The sequence below is a fragment of the Notolabrus celidotus genome, unplaced genomic scaffold (genome assembly GCF_009762535.1).
Source record: "Notolabrus celidotus isolate fNotCel1 unplaced genomic scaffold, fNotCel1.pri scaffold_470_arrow_ctg1, whole genome shotgun sequence".
Taxonomy (NCBI): Eukaryota; Metazoa; Chordata; class Actinopteri; order Labriformes; family Labridae; genus Notolabrus; species Notolabrus celidotus.
Genome location: NW_023260278.1, coordinates 7,619 through 15,118, shown reverse-complemented (window position 1 = coordinate 15,118; position 7,500 = coordinate 7,619). Strand labels below are relative to the sequence as shown.

The 7,500-nt window shown below is 42.5% G+C and overlaps 1 long non-coding RNA gene across 1 annotated transcript in view; it reads left to right on the top strand.

Moving 5' to 3' along the window:
• The window catches only part of LOC117809844, a 9,468-nt gene extending 4,748 nt beyond the window's left edge, over positions 1–4,720 (top strand). The window contains exon 3 of the long non-coding RNA XR_004630631.1: positions 4,613–4,720. This is a non-coding gene — a long non-coding RNA (uncharacterized LOC117809844). The remainder of the gene's footprint in view (positions 1–4,612) is intronic.
• Positions 4,721–7,500: the final 2,780 nt, after the last annotated feature.

The following is a 7,500-nucleotide window of genomic DNA, read 5'->3' as shown; positions in this document are numbered from 1 at the left end:
CTGAGGCGAGCAGAGACCTTAGAGCACGCCGTGTTGTAAGGTCTCTGAGGCGAGCAGAGACCTCAGAGCACGCCGTGTTGTAAGGTCTCTGAGGCGAGCAGAGACCTCAGAGCACGCCGTGTTGTTTTAGTGTTTCAGTGTAAATCTGGAGTGAACATACGGGAGGCTGGAAACATGGAGAAGCTGCACACAGAGACCTGTCACATTTATGATCTCAATATCAGGATCCTTTGACCTTTTTATTCCTGTTAGACTTACAGTAAAAACATGCATTCAATAGATCCTTCTGCACGTGCTCCGTACATTAAGAAGCTGTGACTGACGTCCTGCAGCCGGTCGTCAGCCGGTCGTCAGCAGAAGCACCGTGAGGAGACGCTGCAGGGGTCTCCAGATACATGCAGCATTAAACATGTTAATCTGAGTATATGCTGCTAATCTGTCCCTTTACAGCGGGTCTTTGTTTCATTGTGACATGATGTGAGTGTATAATCTGTGCAGTCAGGTCAGCAAGAGTGATGTGCTAATCCCAGTTAAGCCCTGAAAGAAGTGATCACATCTTTGCCTGACGCAGCTCCACCCTTCAGGCGTGGAGGTCGTGTGACACACGAGGAAGAGTCCACAAATATTCAGAGACAGTTAAGGTCCAGACTCTTCTTTATGCTCCATGAAAAGTCTCAGAGAAAGAAGTCTCAAAGTGTTGCACAGGCAGTCCACTTCCTCCAGGGTGCAGGCTTCAGTGGCACCGCTCTGCTAACCAATGAATGCTAAGCAGCAGCTTTGCACTGTGAAGGACAAAGAGACGAGGAAGTGGGCACAATTATTCAATGTCAAAATACAAGAACCCTGCACACGGTCCAACATGTTGATCCTAAACTTTCATCAGGCAGAATGTGGCTACAGTCAGCAGCTAATTAGCATCATAGCATCAAGTGAAAATAAACAATACAAAATGCACCGGCGCCACCGTCTGGTTGAATATGGTATTACAACCAGACACAGAGAAAACGATGAAAGACTACTTTTAAAACGAGATAATATTCACATGAACTCTACGATCTCCTGAAAATCACGCCTAGAGTTAACTCAAAGTTTCTGCAGAGACATGTTCAGAAGAAGCATGCCTGCAGCTTGTTTCTACTTCACTGACTGGCTCCAAGTAAACATAAAATACTGAATAAAAAAGGTTGTATTTTGATATTCTGCTGTTGTTATACAGCTGATGTTGGTCGCCAGATTTAAAGTGTTACAAAAGGATCATTTCAGTCCAAGAGTCAGCGTATCAAACGCTGGCTCTGTTCAGGTTCTGTGAACACTCGAGAGGAGCATCCTTCTTCTTCACTCTGTCGTCTGCTCCCCTCAAAGATTCACCTCACAGGTTTGAATCATGGCGCGTCATGCTGCATCACATCTCACACGGACGCCCTCCTCCTAAGTGTTGACATGACGCAGCAGGAGTCAAACTGTGTGTGTGTGTGTGTGTGTGTGTGTGTGTGTGTGTGTGTGTGTGTGTGTGTGTGTGTGTGTGTGTGTGTGTGTGTGTGTGTGTGTGTGTGTGTGTGTGAGAGAGAGAGAGAGATGAGTGAGTGTGGCGGCAGAGCTGGAGACAAACTGTGTGTGTGTGTGTGTGTGTGTGTGTGTGTGTGTTTGTGTGTGTGTGTGTGTGTGTGTGTGTGTGTGTGGTGTGTGTGTGTGTGTGTTTGTGTGTGTGTGTGTGTGTGTGTGTGTGTGTGTGTGTGTGTGTGTGTGTGTGTGTGTGTGTGTGTGTGTGTGTGTGTGTGTGTGTGTGAGAGAGAGAGAGAGAGAGATGAGTGAGTGTGGCGGCAGAGCTGGAGACAAACCAAGAGAAGGAAAGGTGAGAGACTGCCATCTGCTGGCTGTGGAGGGACGTTCACGAGTGAGGCAGATTAAATGTGGGGGAAGGGTCAGCAGCTCCTCTGGCTGCTAAATATGTGTCTGCCTGTCACAGCCTGAGGGACGCACCATCCCATGGGGTTTGATTTTGGGTGGAGGTTTTGTGAGCGCGCCGCATCGGGTGAGGACATTGAGATATGCTGTATAGGTGACACCATCGTTCATTAATGCTTATAACATATGTAATATATGGTTGATATGTATGTGATGAATATAATATGGAATGAATATGGTGTGTGATTAATCTATATATGTGAGTGTAGTGTGTCGTGAATATATATAATGTACTGTAGGAATTTATGTGCTTTGGCAATAATATCTCATTGTTCATGCCAATAAAGCAAATTTAAATTGAATTGAATTGAAAAATTGACAGAGAGAGAGAGAGAGAGAGAGAGAGAGAGAGAGAGAGAGAGAGAGAGAGAGAGAGAGAGAGAGAGAGAGAGAGAGAGAGAGAGAGAGAGAGGGCAGGAACAGAGGCCTTGTTGTTCAGAGGAACATTCTGATGCATTCTGCAGCTATCTCTCTGTTCCTCTGTTCCTCTCTCTCTCTCTCTCTCTCTCTCTCTCTCTCTCTCTCTCTCTCTCTCTCTCTCTCTCTCTCTCTCTCTCTCTCTCTCTCTCTCTCTCTCTCTCTCTCTCTCTCTCTCTCTCTCTCTCTCCCTCTCTCTCTCTCTCTCTCTCTCTCTCTCTCTCTCTCTCTCTCAATTCAATTTAAATTTGCTTTATTGGCATGAACAACGAGATATTATTGCCAAAGCACATAAATTCATACAGTACATTATATATATATTCACAACACACTCCACTCACCATATATACATTAATCACACAACATATTCATTCCATATTATATTCATCACATACATATCAACCATATATTACATATGTTATAAGCATTAATGAACGATGGTGTCACCTATACAGCATATCTCAATGTCCTCACCCGATGCGGCGCGCTCACAAAACCTCCACCCAAAATCAAACCCCATGGGATGGTGCGTCCCACCCTGATGGGCCCCTCTGACAGTGGGAAACCCACCCTGATGGGCCCCTCTGACAGTGGGAGACCCACCCTGATGTTCTGATGCTCCTGATGTTCTGATGTTCTGATGTTCTGATGCTCCTGATGTTCTGATGTTCTGATGCTCCTGATGTTCTGATGTTCTGATGTTCTGATGTTCTGATGCTCCTGATGTTCTGATGTTCTGATGCTCCTGATGTTCTGATGCTCCTGATGTTCTGATGTTCTGATGTTCTGATGCTCCTGATGTTCTGATGCTCCTGATGTTCTGATGTTCTGATGTTCTGATGTTCTGATGTTCTGATGTTCTGATGTTCTGATGCTCCTGATGTTCTGATGCTCTGATGCTCCTGATGTTCTGATGTTCTGATGTTCTGATGCTCCTGATGTTCTGATGCTCCTGATGTTCTGATGTTCTGATGTTCTGATGTTCTGATGTTCTGATGCTCCTGATGTTCTGATGCTCCTGATGTTCTGATGTTCTGATGTTCTGATGTTCTGATGCTCCTGATGTTCTGATGTTCTGATGCTCCTGATGTTCTGATGCTCCTGATGTTCTGATGTTCTGATGCTCCTGATGTTCTGATGTTCTGATGTTCTGATGTTCTGATGCTCCTGATGTTCTGATGTTCTGATGTTCTGATGTTCTGATGTTCTGATGCTCCTGATGTTCTGATGTTCTGATGCTCCTGATGTTCTGATGTTCTGATGTTCTGATGTTCTGATGCTCCTGATGTTCTGATGTTCTGATGCTCCTGATGTTCTGATGTCCTGATGTTCTGATGTTCTGATGTTCTGATGTTCTGATGTTCTGATGCTCCTGATGTTCTGATGTTCTGATGCTCCTGATGTTCTGATGTTCTGATGTTCTGATGTTCTGATGTTCTGATGTTCTGATGCTCCTGATGTTCTGATGTTCTGATGCTCTGATGTTCTGATGCTCTGATGTTCTGATGTTCTGATGTTCTGATGTTCTGATGTTCTGATGTTCTGATGTGACTAATAATGACTGAATGTCCTGGGACAGTGGAAGAGAAACAGCTGTGTGCAGTTAGTGTCTCTTATCTTCAGGGAGAGCAGAGTTATTCTCAGGGAGTCCAGCCACGCCCTGATGTATCAGTCAGGTTTATCTTCAGGAGGTCTTTCTGTCTCTGAAGTGGTGACCCTGTTTAAACATGGACGTAGTCTCCGTGACGTCACCTTGTTTTGAAGCCGATCGTCGGCCATATTGGAAACGCTGAATTCGACCTAACTTCTGTGGAGTTAGTGTGAGGTACAGAGGTGGGGCTTCAGCCTCATCACTAACAGCTACAGTGTTCCTGTCTTTCAATAAAGTCAGCTGTGCCTCTTATTTAGCAGAACTCATAAGTTTAACATCTTCAAACTGCTGAGTCATGAATAACTCCCCCTTACAGTGTGTGCTGACAGAGAAATGAGCTCTTCAGACTGTAAACATGTCTGCTGTAAAGATCGTCTTCTTTGAATGGTTGTGTATGTGGTTTCCTGTAGTCTGGAGCAAGCCTCTAGTGGACACTTGAGGAACTGCAGTTTTTAGTACTTCCTCATTGGCTTTAATTCCTGTGAGCAATAAAAATAGAAGTTTGGAGCCTTCATCAGCTGAGATGATGTTTGATTTCGTCCTCTAAGGAAAGCTTCTTGTTGTGATCTGGTGTTTCAGGAAGCGAGGAAGAAGTACGACAAAGAGACGGAGAAGTATTGTGCCGTCCTGGAGAAACACCTGAGCCTGTCAGCGAGGAAGAAGGAGTCCCATTTACACGAGGTGGGACGTGTTCATAATAATAATAATAATAAATAATAATAATAATGTTATTATAAATGTTCATGTCTCTCTGCTGCCCACAAATGTTCCTGTTGAATGTATTCATGTAAAGTTAGACACTGCTTAACGTACAGACTCCTTCTTTATTCAACCTTCCATCTTCATAACACGGGTTTTAAATATAGAGGGAGGAGTTAGGAATAAAAAGGAGAACACATAAATAGTAAAGTAAATTAATATAAGCAAAAAATCTAGTTTTTATCCTTAAATGACAAAAGTTAATCTACAGTACAAGAATCAATCAATCAGTGAATCTTTATTTGTTTCATACAATTCAAAGAGCTTTGTAGTAAAGGAATCTCTTCTCAGATCTTATCTTACAGGGATTTAAAAAATATGTCAATAAAATATTTAATGAAATAAAAAAGAAAACTAAAACAGAAATGTAGAGACTGATGCACACCATGTGTAATGAAATGTAATTACATAAACAACAAAATATGATTGTTATTATTATTATTATTATTATTATTGTTATTATTATTATTATTATTATTATTATTATTATTATTGTTATTATTATTATTATTGTTATTATTATTATTATTGTTATTGTTATTGTTATTATTATTATTATTATTATTATTGTTATTATTATTATTATTATTATTGTTATTATTATTATTATTATTATTATTGTTATTATTATTATTATTATTATTGTTATTATTATTATTATTATTATTATTATTATTATTATTATTATTATTATTATTGTTATTGTTATTGTTATTATTATTATTATGATTATTATTATTATTATGTATCAAATAAAACACTAGTAAAGACAATAAAAAAGATAAATGTTAAAGTCTAAATAAAAATTGAACAGTTTAAAAAATAAATGAATATATAAATATAAATATAAATATAAATATAAATATATATATTATATATATTTAAAAAACAAATGTAAATAAATTGTGTTTGTTTATTTTGTCAGCTTTTATTTTATAATGTTAATCATAAATATAGTAGTATTTAAATAAAATAAAGATGAAAATATAATACTAAAAATATATTTATATAATGTATAATATAATAAATATAATCAGTTATAGAATATAACAGCCAGGTAAATGTGTCCGGCAGGCTGTTCCATCGTCTCGGTGTGTCTGAGAGTTTCTGTTCCACTCTGAGGATCAGCTGAACCAGAGGAGGAGGATCTGAGAGACCGTCCTGCTTCAGACTCTGAAAACATCTCTGAGATGTAGTCTGGTGCGAGGCCGTCCTGCTTCAGACTCTGAAAGCATCTCTTAGATGTAGTCTGGTGCGAGGCCGTCCTGCTTCAGACTCTGAAAGCATCTCTGAGATGTAGTCTGGTGCGAGGCCGTCCTGCTTCAGACTCTGAAAACATCTCTTAGATGTAGTCTGGTGCGAGGCCGTCCTGCTTCAGACTCTGAAAGCATCTCTTAGATGTAGTCTGGTGCGAGGCCGTCCTGCTTCAGACTCTGAAAGCATCTCTGAGATGTAGTCTGGTGCGAGGCCGTCCTGCTTCAGACTCTGAAAGCATCTCTTAGATGTAGTCTGGTGCGAGGCCGTCCTGCTTCAGACTCTGAGATGTAGTCTGGTGCGAGGCCGTCCTGCTTCAGACTCTGAAAACATCTCTGAGATGTAGTCTGGTGCGAGGCCTTCCTGCTTCAGACTCTGAAAGCATCTCTGAGATGTAGTCTGGTGCGAGGCCGTCCTGCTTCAAACTCTGAAAGCATCTCTTAGATGTAGTCTGGTGCGAGGCCGTCCTGCTTCAGACTCTGAAAGCATCTCTGAGATGTAGTCTGGTGCGAGGCCGTCCTGCTTCAGACTCTGAAAGCATCTCTTAGATGTAGTCTGGTGCGAGGCCGTCCTGCTTCAGACTCTGAAAACATCTCTTAGATGTAGTCTGGTGCGAGGCCGTCCTGCTTCAGACTCTGAAAACATCTCTTAGATGTAGTCTGGTGCGAGGCCGTCCTGCTTCAGACTCTGAAAGCATCTCTGAGATGTAGTCTGGTGCGAGGCTGTCCTGCTTCAGACTCTGAAAGCATCTCTGAGATGTAGTCTGGTGCGAGGCCGTCCTGCTTCAGACTCTGAGATGTAGTCTGGTGCGAGGCCGTCCTGCTTCAGACTCTGAGATGTAGTCTGGTGCGAGGCCGTCCTGCTTCAGACTCTGAAAGCATCTCTTAGATGTAGTCTGGTGCGAGGCCGTCCTGCTTCAGACTCTGAAAGCATCTCTTAGATGTAGTCTGGTGCGAGGCCGTCCTGCTTCAAACTCTGAAAGCATCTCTGAGATGTAGTCTGGTGCGAGGCCGTCCTGCTTCAGACTCTGAAAGCATCTCTGAGATGTAGTCTGGTGCGAGGCCGTCCTGCTTCAGACTCTGAAAGCATCTCTTAGATGTAGTCTGGTGCGAGGCCGTCCTGCTTCAGACTCTGAAAACATCTCTGAGATGTAGTCTGGTGCGAGGCCGTCCTGCTTCAGACTCTGAAAGCATCTCTGAGATGTAGTCCGGTGCGAGGCCGTCCTGCTTCAGACTCTGAGATGTAGTCTGGTGCGAGGCCGTCCTGCTTCAGACTCTGAGATGTAGTCTGGTGCGAGGCCGTCCTGCTTCAGACTCTGAGATGTAGTCTGGTGCGAGACCGTCCTGCTTCAGACTCTGAAAGCATCTCTTAGATGTAGTCTGGTGCGAGGCCGTCCTGCTTCAGACTCTGAGATGTAGTCTGGTGCGAGGCCGTCCTGCTTCAGACTCTGAGAT